The sequence below is a fragment of the Drosophila montana genome, unplaced genomic scaffold (assembly GCF_035044405.1).
Source record: "Drosophila montana isolate Dmon_TW-CO22-7 unplaced genomic scaffold, ASM3504440v1 contig_2496_1, whole genome shotgun sequence".
In the NCBI taxonomy this organism is placed as follows: domain Eukaryota; kingdom Metazoa; phylum Arthropoda; class Insecta; order Diptera; family Drosophilidae; genus Drosophila; species Drosophila montana.
This window is the reverse complement of record NW_026997364.1, coordinates 719,126-731,901: the sequence shown is the minus strand read 5'-3', so window position 1 is coordinate 731,901 and position 12,776 is coordinate 719,126. Positions and strand designations below refer to the sequence as shown.

Sequence of the window (12,776 nt, the reverse complement as noted above, 5' to 3'; positions counted from 1 at the left end):
GGACTATAGTACAGAGTTTTCACAGAAAACTGTATTATACTCTCAATAATTCAAGCTACTAGCCTATCAGATCTCGGGGATTATATTAGTTAGAGCTTGAAAATTTGGTGTGTGGCTGTTTGTAAGCCCCATTTACATTTTCCCTGCCAGATACTCTCTGCTGATTGCTGCCGATTGACGTGTTTCAGTTCATTTCAATCGTTACGAATGACACATCTCGCGCCATAATATTAAAATTGCCGTTTTATGCAAATCGAGCCAAAAAAAAAAAGCTAAAGAGATTTCATATGAAAAAATTTCACAAATTCATAGGTCAAATATTGACCAATTCAGGCCGCGAAGCTATTTAGCTGTGAGATGTGCAAAATTGCACAATTCCAAGCGGAGCGGGGGAAAGGAGAAGAAAAAACAAAACAAAAAAAAAACGAAACGAAATGAAATGAAACGAAACGAAACAATGGAAAGGAAAACAAAGCGCAGCGCCTGTTGAAATTTGATGAACAATTTTACATGATTGAAATTCACTTTTTTTTCTGTGTTTTTGGTTTGTCAAAAAGATACTAAAAATACTAGAAAGAAATACAATGTTGCCCTAATGAAGCAGCATCTCGCGCTGCAGCTTTGGCGTGTCGGGGGCATCTGCAGTTTTGTAGTTGTAGTTGTTGACAGTTGTCAAGTGCTTAACCAGTTCAGACTGCATTGCGACAGAGCGAGACAGAATGAGAGCAACAGTGATAGAAAGAGAGAGAGAGAGAGAGTGAGATGCAGCGACAAGTGTTGCTGGGGTTGGGGTTGTGTATGAGGGGTGGAGGGGGGGGGGGGCGGCAGCTTATAGCGGTTCAGCTTTACAATATAGCTACATATAGTTAGTCGTGCACACACACACACACACACACACACAGTTACACATACACACTCGCAGAGCGCGAGCGGGACAGTTGGTGGGGCGCATTCATGCATTCAATTCATTCATTCATTCATTTAGTCAGTCACAAGTCAACCCTGACCTGAAAAATACATGACACTAGTGTGTGCATTACATGTGCATATGTGCACATACACACACGCGCACACACCTGTCTGTGTGTGTGTGTAGGTGTATGCATGCAGTCGCTGGTTGTAGCTGCTGAGCTGCTTTAGCTGTTTAATTTTAGACTCTCATGTGTGTGTGCGTGTGTGCGATTATTGATATTGTCATTAATTTGTTGTAATAGCTGTTGTTGTAGTTGTTGTTTTTGTTATAGTCCCATCATCTGATATTGAAAAAATGTTGTAAGACACAATGTTAAGTAATTTGCGTGACAATTTCTCAGGATTTTATGTGGCCAAGTCATTAAATGTTCTACAAGCTCTACAAATATTAAATATTTACTAAGCTCCAAGAACTTTCTAAGGATATTTTATACTAATTTTGGGTTTGCCCAATTCTTATATTTAAAATTATTAAGAGATTTACTTTGTATTTTTATGACATTGTAGAGGGTATCGTGTCCACAGTCGGCATATATAAGTTACACTATGCTGTCGACATATATGTTAAATCCTGCCAACATCCGACCACTCACTATATCATATAGTTGACATAAGAACGATCGATTAAGATTATTAAGATATCTTGACCAAACTTTGAATTCGAAATTTTCTCTATGCTGCTTACATATTCTATTAACATCGGGCCACTATATCATATGGATGCCATAGGAATGAACGACCGAAAAGTAGTTTCTTATATGGCAGAATATTCTGTTTTTCAAGTTATTTTCAACAAACTCAGTAATTGTGAGCTTCACTATTCTCACACATCTGCAAAAGTCTGCAAGGGTATTAAATCTTCGGCGTGCCAGTGCTTAGTTTTAGCAACTATTATCTAATATATATCTCAATATATCTATGTCTATTATCTGCTATCAGAAATTGTATCTAATCGAATCGCGTTGCCCTCTCACAATTTCCATTTAAAGCATTTTCCCTTGAGCTAAACCCTAACCTGGCTCCACAATTTGATTTGCACTTGACATTGACATTTGCCGGAGCGGAAACTGTTTAGCATAGAGCAACAATAAATCATGCTAAACGAGCCCATAATTTGTTTAATCAATAACTAAATGCATTAAATGGTTATTTAAACAATGCAATTTATATTTATTTACTTTTGCTCAATTTGCATTTGCAACAACAACAATAACAATTGAATAATAATAAAATTCGCACACTTGAACTAAACGTAATAAAATTCAAATCAAATGAAAATGAAAACTTGTAACTGCGTGAAAGTATGCGTGTGTGTGTGAGTGCATGTGTGTGTGTTTATCTCTAACTATAGGCAACACCTTCAAGCAACCAAATTAATTGAGCTTGCGTCTAGTTGGAGATTTTAGTTTCCTTTTCCGCGCTAAACAGTAAAATTTCCATACAGGATTTGAGGGACTTTTTGAGTTTGACCCCAAAGCCAAAGGTCGCAAATTGTCGTGTTCCATTCCATTCCGTTTCATATTGTTCAAATGCCAAACAATAAAAACAAAAATGATTGGAAAATTTAAACAAAATAAATAATACAAAAGAGAGAAAAAGGAGTAATAAGAAAAGAGAATGAGTAAGAGAAAGAGAGAGAAAGAGAGAGAGACAGAGAGAGAGGAAGAAAGAGAGAGAAAGAGAGAGAGAGAAAGAGAGAGAAAGAGAGAGAAAAAGAGAGAGAGAAAGAGGAAGAGAGAAAGAGAGAGAGAGAGAAGAGAGAGAGAGAAAGGGGAAGAGAGAAAGAGAGAGAGAGAGAGATATAAAGAGATATAAAGAGAGAGAGAGATAGAGAGTGAAAGAGATATAAAGAGAGAGAGAGAGAGAGCGAGTAAGAAGTATTTGGGGAAAAGAGGCAGGCTGACTAAATAATTAGAATAAGAAAAGAACCAAAAAGGTTTCACAAAGATGACTTCCTTTTTCTGCTCCTCAGAGATAGACAAAGCACATTCTCTCTACCTTTACTTGTGATAAAAGGAAGCAGCTGAGCAAAGAGTTTGTCCCGTTAGCTGTGATCAGAAACTGCTGCAGCAAGAGTACGACGTTCCTTCTGCAGGCTAACCTAGCTACTCTTAAGCCTCTCAAGTAACAGGCACTATAGACCTTCTCGGACTCTCCCTATGTTTTGTTAAACTACCCTAACTTTATTAGTATTACACACAAATAAGAATTATTTTCTATTTATTTATTATTATAATATCAGATTATTCTCCATTTCATACATATGCACACATAAAATCTAAATGGACTGAAAACCAAATGCTTTATTACTTATATGAACTTATATTTTGATTAGAATTCAGAAATCTGAAGATAGATGCAGAAATGTTCTGGATACAGTTTCTCATCTAACCTAAAAATATATATGTATATGTATATATATATATATTTCTATATCCTTTCGAAACGCTCTCTCGTTTTGGGCATACCAAATTGAGAGATGTCTCATCAATAAAAGACGAAATATAACAAAGAATCAACAATCGAAATTGAATTCTGAAGCATGCGGAACGCGAAACTCGTTCGTCTTTAGCGTTAAACAAAACAACAGTTAACTTTTAACAGCAACAACAAAAAGGAAACAAGTTCTATTGTTGTTGTTGTTGTTGTTGTTGTTGCTATGAAGCGTTAAACGTGTTTCAATCGCAAATTAAAAAAAAAACACAGTATTTTTTTATAAATATAAGCTACATAAAACAAAAACAAATGCAATAATTTTGTGCTTTATCGCCTCGCTAAACCGAAACGAGTTTCCATATTAATAATAATAATACGAATAATACATGTGAATAAATATGCCAGAAAAAACAACAACAACAGCAAAAAACACACAAAAAAGGTAACTGAAATTCAAAATACGGCAAACAATTTACAAGTTATTGACACTGAATAAAAAAAAAAACAACAAAAAAAACCAGAAATTCCAAAAAAAAAATTGATTGTGACAAAATGTGAAATACTCGGGTGGGTTTTGGTTAACTAACAATTGAGCGCGGGTTCAAATCTAGCTTCACATTTCAGAAATTTAGATGCAGTTGTGTACCAAATGTAAAAAGTTTTGGTTTCAAAGAGAAGGTAATAAGAACACTCTTTGCAGGGATTAAAGTGAATTTAAAGTCGAATTCCACCCAAAGGAGTGTATTATCAGGAAAGCGTGAAATATGTTTTAAATAATTTACGAAAGAATTTTCAAAAGTTGGATAGCGACCAATAGAAATGCAGTTCACATAAGAAATAATTATAATATATAACTTAATTCCTGAAATTTAAAATAAATTAAATTATTAAAGTGAATTTAAGTCGAATTCCACCACACAGGAGTGAATTTGCAGAAATGTCTGAAACATGTTCTCAACAGATTTTCACATGGATTCTCAAAAATCAGATTGCTGCCAATAGAAATGCAATTCACACACGAAATAATTAAAATTTATAAATGAATTCCTTAAATTTAAATTAAAGTGAATATAAAGTTAAATTCCACCCAAATGAGTGGATTTTCAGCAACATGTGAATTATCAAAAAATTGGAATAAAACCAATAGAATAATTATAATTTATTATTGGATTACGTGAACTAACGAAAATAGATCTCAACTAGACCATGTATACTTAGAGATTATTAAAGCTAGCCTGGAACATTTTGGGATGTGATTACTAGACTATCAAACACAGTTAAACCCGTCAAAAGAGTCAAGTTATTTCCTTTAATAGGCACCCAATGCCAAAGTAACAAATGAGAATATCGTAAGGTGCCGTTGGAAGCAACTTGCCGCAGACTAGAACTTGCCGAGGTTCAATTGCCTGGCTCTTGGCGTGCAATTGTTAGGGCCTTGATTCAATTAAGGGAGAAGCGACTCGAGAGCAGCGCAAAAGAGAGAAGAGTTCTGTGTGTGGAAGCTGTGTGCGCTGCACAATTTAATGCATTTTCATGCTAAAACTGAAAGATGACTTGGGAGACAAAGGCCGTGACAGGGGCTAACAAAGGCCCAAGGGGCCAGGCAGTGCAATCAATACACACACACACTCACACACACACCTTTTACGCAGCACAGGGCTGGGCCAAAGACAAAGTCGAGACTCGGCGTTCCGGAGAGTCGTGAGAGTCGCAGCGAGTCTCCAGAGGCGAGGCCTCTGGTCAGGTATTTGAGCTCCAACTGCTGCTGCGTCGTCATCGCATACCAAAAAAAAAAAAGAGTGCCCAGCCAGCAAAAATGGGAAGAAGAAGCGAAAAAAAACTCGCTTCCTTTATTATTATTCTTTATTTATTTTTTTTTTACTTTTTTGTTCTTTTCAAATACACACACACACACACACACACATAAAAGTGTATTTTTATTCTTATGCGCGGAACGCAGTCGAGCGCAGCACTTGAGACCAGTTCTCGCTCTGCTTGTGTGTGTGGGTGTGTGTGTGTGTGTGTTGATTCACTGCACAAATAAATCTCAGCTTTGAATTTTATCACAGTGTGTATCTGTGTGTGTGCAGGATTCTTGCCCTTTTTGCTTTTGGTTCTCGCTTCGTTTTTCTGATTGTCAAATCTCTGTTTTTTCTCTTCTCGTCTTCTCTGCTTCTTCGTGGTCCCTTCTTTATTTTTTTTGTTTGCTGCTTAGTTTGATTTTCAGTGAGAGCGCGAGCGACGCGGGGCGCGCGAGGCAGACAGGCGAGTCAGCCCTTAAACAGGTAGACAACTGCATTGTTTATCAGTCTTCGGGCAGCAGGTAAAAACTAATGCCAGACGCAGTGCAGAAAACAAAATATACGATAAAAGAAGAAAAGAGAAAAAAAACAAATGACTTAGGCAACGAACTTGCCACAGGATCTCTTCAGACAATTCAAATTGTCCAGCGAGCAACTAACATTTGCTGAGAATACCTTATTAGGTATTCCACAAACCAAAAAAAAAAAAAACAGAAGAAAACTTTTTGCCTAAGCTGAAACCTGAGCTTTAAGTGGAAATGGTCAAAGAAACAGGATTTTGGGCAGCGGCAATTCGAGAGCCGGGCAAAAATATCTTGAACTAAGAACAGGCTTGAATATATTTGAACTAAGTTGAAAATCCTAGAGCTAATTTTGAAATTAAATGTTGTCCTCTTGAAATAGAAGTAAAGATAATTATTTGAGGATTTTGCGCCTAACGAACTTTTCTCTTATATTTTCTTGAGCTAAGAAATAGTTGAGCTTATTTTAAGATAACAATGATATGTATTCAAATGATATTTGATATAGAATTTTCAGATATTTTATGTATATATTTTCTCTTTATGAAGTCCTCATTTATTTTCATAGTCTCCTAAAGATTGAATTTTGAGAATTGCATAGAAAAGACTCGTAATATATAAAATATAATTATTAATGAATATTAAAAAATAAATCAATTATAAAAAAATAAATAAAAATTTTAAAATAATTTGTAATAAATAATAGATAATGAATAATAAATAATAAATAATATATAATAAATAATAAATAATAAATAATAGATAATATATAATGAATAATAAATAATCAATAGTAAATAAAAAATAATTAATAATACATAATTAATAATATACAATGACTAATAAGTTATAAATAAGCAATAATAGAGAAATTATAAATAATAGATAAAAAATTATAAGTGATAAAAAGCATCTGATATTCTTATATATATAAACTAAAACTGTACTGTAGAAATCGAAAGCTATTCCTTATCTTCTTAAGATCTTAGAAAGGATAATATGCAGAAATAATATTAATATCAATTTCTTAATTTTAATGTTCAAGCTATTTGCCAAATTAATAGTTAAATCGAAGGAAAGGGTCGATTAACTGAAGCGTGAGAAAGTTCTATTGTAATTTGCGGTATTGTATACAGCAAAATCTCTGACTCTTGCTGGGCCTTAAAACAGTTAAGCTTCTTTTAAGATATCTTAAACGTATCAAACTTAAGACTTAATGGAAAATGAGAAGTTTTAATTATTCATTTAGCCAAGTTACTAGCTGACTTTTGCTTTTGTCCATTTCTGGCATTACTCTTAATGTTGCACAGGGTTTGGTTAGCCGTGGCATAAAGCGGGCTTAGCCAGCGGGCCAAGAGAGATAAATGGCAGCAGAACTTTTGCAACCTTTCGCTAACTTCCGGCCGCGTGTTGTAACATCTGCGTGTACGCGGCGTCAACTCTTCATTGAACTCTGAACGTTTTATTTCTTTCTTCTGTTTTTCGACGGGCTTCTAACAGCTGCCAGACCTGTCGCTGGTTGTTGTTGTTGTTATCAAGTGCTAAACAGCCAATGTTGACTTATCGCGGCGACTTTATCAATGAATTTCCTTTGAATTTATTGACTTTTACTTTGGCCCGCAGAAAGAAATGAAATGAAATGAAATGAAAAGATGGCAATAAAACGATTGTGAAATTTTGCTAAAAAGTTGGCCAAAAGCAACGAAAAATAAGGTACAGGAAGTTGGCGCAGTTAGCTGGGCAGCTGTGGTTGTAGTTGTTGTTTTTGTGGTCGTAGTTTTTGTTGTTGTTGTTGTTCTAGGAATTTTTAGCCGCGCGCAGCAGACCTTGTCTTAAGGTCGCGCCTCTCTCTCTCTCTCTCTCTATATATATATACATATATTTATATTTATAGTATATATTGCATATGAATATTTATGCCTGCCACTTGTGGCACGCAACACTCGAGCATTTTTCCATCTTTCTGTGGACTAGCAGATTGCAATTACTGGTCTAGCTTTTGTATATTTATAGAGTACACAGAGCAAAAAATTTTGGTTTAAATGTAAAAAAAATATGAAACAGTTTGTTCGTTACTGGTAAAGTCGAAAGGAAAGTCGCTAGTTCAAATCCATCATATGTCTATTATATTATTTTATGTTATTTTTATTTAATTTTATATATATTTATTTTTTTTGATTTTTTAATTTATTTTGTCTTTTATCTTTTATCTATTTTATGTTTTGTTATTTTAATTCATTTATTTAATTTTGTAATATATTTATTTATCTTATTTATTTAATTTGTTTTTTTTTTTTAATATACTTGTCTTATTTTATTTACTTTACGTATTTTATTTTATTTTAGTTATTTTATTAATATTATTTTATTTATTTATCTATATTATTATAAATACCGAGTTAGAACTGGGCAACGCCGGGTAATTCATGTTTTCAAATATTTATGGTAAAATCGTATGCATTATAAATTAAATAATATGTTGCGGAAAACTATGAAAATCTAATTTGATATGAAATGGGGATTCGAACCGGGAAGGTCGCTCGTTTGCCCGCGCGGGTCCCTTGCCCCAAGTCTGACGGCAATTAAACGGCTTTTGCTAAGCCAACTGGGCGAGCATTTGGCGGGGCTTAAATTGAAAGCCAAAAAGAATGAAATTAAGCAACATTTTTATCGTTATTTTTATTTTTCACTGTGCAGCCGAGCATAGATATAGCTCTAGCTCTAGCTCCATATGCATGTATATTTATAAGGCAAGTACTCAGGGTTCTGTGTGTGTGTGTGTGTGTGTGCGTGTGTCTCTGTGTGTGTATGGGAGCTAAATCAGAGACGCTGGCAAACAGCAATTATGGCCGTGGCAACAACAGCAACAACAACAGCAACATTATGTTGCACTTGAGACACGGTTTGGGCCACGTTCTGTACGCTTTGGTTTTGTTCTTTTCGACTCTTGTCGTCGCTGTGGCCATCTACATCTCTCGTGTGGCATGCCCTTGCCAAGAATCGTGTTGCCAGTTGTTGTTGTTGTTGTTGCTGTTGCTGTTGCTGCTGCCTGGTTTACTGGTTCTACCACTTTTTGTTTGCCGCTTGTTGCCTTGACTTTGCCTTTGCCTTTGCCTTTGCTTTTGTGCCTTGCGCTTTGGCCAAATGGCCGCATGAGGAGCAACGCCCAAAGTCAACTTGGGCTTATGTACACACACGCTGCGCGAAACGGCGCAAAACCCAGCCCCAGACCCTGCCCCATCATCATCATCATCAACATTTTCATGATGTGCTTCAGCTAGCTGCAAGTTTTCTGCTACTTTTGCTAGAGCTACCTATCTTTGGCCTTTTGCTGCTTCCACTTCCACTTCTGCTGCTGCTGCTGCTGCGGCTGTTGCTTCAACTTCATCTTCTTTTCTCATTTGTTTTACTGCCCATTCGAGAGCTGCTCTCAACTTGTACTTTTGCTTGGGCTCACAAAAGAGATTTGTGGCTTAGGCGCTGGAGCACATTGTTATATAATTTGCCCATTGCCAACTTTAACTAACTTTATATATATATATATATATATATATATATATACATATACATATATTATGCCTGTCTCTTGGTATGTGTGTGTGCGTGTGTGCGCTCAACTGTGTGAAGTTCTTGGCCGCTAACCGCTAAGGCAGAGCCCACTGAGCCAGTGAGTCAGGCCCGTAATGCAAGGCCTGCACAGAAGGAACGTTAACAACTAACCAACTGTGCGTGTGTGCGTGTTTGTGTGTGTGTGTGTGTGTGTGAGTGTGTGTGTGTGTGTGGCTTGCCACAGGGCGGCTCAGGTTAAAAAAAATTAAGGCATTTGCCATAAAAAATAATTATAACAGTAAGCTATATAAGTTGGGCGGCGTCAACCAGTTGAGAATTTTAAAGAATTCTTAGGGCAATTATTGCAAAAAATTATAACAAATAATTTAAAATCAAAGACTTGTTCAGAAATTGAAAGCTTTTAGAAGGAAAGTTTTGGTAAAAATTAACTATAAAAGGGAATTCAAATTGTTATGTTGGACTTTATTTAAGTGATTTTCTAATGTGCTAATGATTGAACATTTTTATCTATATAAAAGCGTCAAACTTGGTAGGAAAATATATCAGCTAGTTTTTTTTTTATATATTCTATTATTATAATATTCTATATTCTATTTATATATAATATATTTTTAATGCTGGTTTTGGCGATCTTTGTATTTTATGAATATTTGTTTAGCTGGCTCGAGGTCCAAGGCCCTGTTCAGCTAAACAAATGTTTATTATATTTATATATATATTATATTTATATAATATTCTTTAAGATAAACGCAATAAAATGGAGCTTAACATTTGTAATTCGATTGAATTGAATAGCTGAAAGTTACAGTCTACAAATGCAGCGTTTTAACCTACTTAAGAAAAGTTTAGTTGATTTTCTGATGCCAGCATCTAAATTCTTTTCTTACCTACATCGATTGTTTCTGAAAACCCTGTGCTGCCAGAATATTTGATTAGACAATTCCTTATTTAGCTGGCTCGAAAAGCGGGGCTTAGCTTATTTAAACCAAAATTGAAAAGCAATTTCGTTTTAATTCATATTTTCTGTATCTTTTTTTTCATTTGAACTTTTTTAGGCATTTTTTTTTGCATTTTATTTGGTTGATAGCTTTTGTGATTAAGTTAAAGAACATCCAGCTCAAATATCAGCTTCTATATTAGAGCTGATCTTTGGCTCTCTGCCTGCACACACACTCACACACACGCACACAAACACACGCACACACACAGTGCTGTTTGGTGGCTGCGTGTGATTTAAGCTGCGGTTGGGTTCCACAACACAACGACGAGCAATTTCCACTTCCACATCCACTTCCACAGCACTTGCCACGCCACTTCACTTCGCATCGCTTTACCTCACCACACCTCACCACACCTTACCCCTCAAACACCCCACTACACTTCACCGCAGTCTACAGCAATAGCATGCCATATAATATTCCACTCTATTCCATTCTATTTTATGCACTCCATTCTATGCTATTCGGTTTATTATACTTATTCCTACATGTAATTATGATATTTTTGCGCAAAAAAAGACAAAGGGCAGTTAAGACGCAGACGATGTGAAACAAAAGACTTAGGCAGCGAACTTGACAGCGAACTTCATGCACACACACACACACGCACGCAGGCAGCGAAGTGAACAAAAATATAGGAAGATAAAACTAAAACTGGCAACAAAACGAAAAATAGATAAATAAATAAATAAATAATAAAAAAAGAAGAAACATCTGCGTAAAAATTCACTTTCAAGAAATTCATAAATTCTGTTTAGTCGCAAAAAGAAAGTTATGCGTTTGGAATATATTGATATGGCGCCTGTTATATGTATATATGTGTGTGTAAATATAAAATTTTTATAAATCTTGGAGTCATGGTCAAGGGTGAAGCGCGGCTACGAAATGACTTAATAAGCCGCCCCGCCGATTATATAAGACGCCAAATAGATGGACTAGAATGAACTGAACTGTATAAATTGTATAAGTTGTGGCTTGTTGTTGTTCCTGCTGCTTGCTTTTCGTTTCTGTTTGGCAATTCAATGAAAGTGATTGATGTTGGCCAAAAGATTCGGCGTAGAATCTAAACAGAAATATAAAAATCAAGCCAAGGGTCGTGTCGTGTGGGCGTCAACAAATGCCCGAGACGCTCAACGCTCGACGCTCGACGCTGCCTAATTTGCTGTTGTTGCTGCTGCTGCTGCTGTTGTTGTTGTTATTTGGCTTGAAGCTCTGAATTGGTAGCTTTTTGGCTAGCACAGACCGCTGTAGACTGTAGATAGCCATCAGCATTTGTCTTGACTGATTTGTAGCTATTATATGGTCATAAGCATTTATTTGCCTGTCAGCTTTTTGTTTTCTTTGTAATGAGCTGGAAGTGTAACAAATGCGCAGGAAATGTGTTTGTCCTTAAGGCACAGCCCAGCACGCCAAAGATTTTGAATCGTAGCACAGCATAGAATAGTTACCTAACAGCTCGATGCTATCTAAGGTTCGCAGAAACCCAAATGGAATACAAAAACATGCAAAATAACCACAGAAATGCAGCATAATTCAGTTAGCATAGAACTAATTTAGGCGCAATGGGATGATTGTCTCGCGGGGGATACAAACGGTACTTAAGCAATATGTTTTGAGAGAAGTTTCTCGAAAAGGGTTTTAATCTGAGTTTATATTATTGGCATACTTGTAGTCGTATGAAAATGAATACAGAAAATATATAAACAGACTTTAGATATATGTTTTGAGAGTTTTTTCCAAAAGGATTTCATATTATGGGCATATTTGTAGTCTTATGACAACGAATCTGAGATCTAATAGATGGTTACATAGATAGATAGAAAGATTGATAGATAGAGAGATGGGTAGATGAGTTAATAGATGGATAGATAAATGGATGGATGGATAGATAGATAGATGAATAGATGGATAGATAGATAGATATATGCATGTTTAGATAAATGGATAGATAAATAGATTAATGGATGGATAGACAGATAGATAGCTTATATAAAAAACTAAATTGTAAAATAATACATATATTTTATAATAAGAATATAATCCTCAATACGTTGGAGAATAAAAAAAAAACACGATTTATTATAGGCATATGTTGCTCTGAAGAAAATAAATTTGAAATTCCTTTCAATCAATATCAATATCAGAAAAAACTTTACGAAATCTGTTACATAACTAGCTTTCTATTTCACAAAAATTGTACTCTTAAGAATATATATTAAGTCCAGCCTAATATAAAATATTACAAATATGCAGCAAAATGTGCGCCTTCATCAGGAATGTCTGAAAATATATTATCTGACAGGTACCGAGTTCTGAGAATTCTAGTTAAATTTTCCCATTGAGGCTGTGGCATGCCTAGGCTACAGTTTGAAGTTTCTATAAAAACATTTCTAGTTATTTAACTATTTATCAAAAAATTTTCCAGCTAAGCTTTATTTTTTGTCTCAGTTTGAATAAAGAAACAAATTATTTCAGTT

The 12,776-nt window shown here is 35.2% G+C and overlaps 1 protein-coding gene across 1 annotated transcript in view; it reads right to left on the bottom strand.

Moving 5' to 3' along the window:
• The window catches only part of ovo, a 34,596-nt gene that overhangs the window by 21,148 nt on the left and 672 nt on the right, over positions 1-12,776 (bottom strand).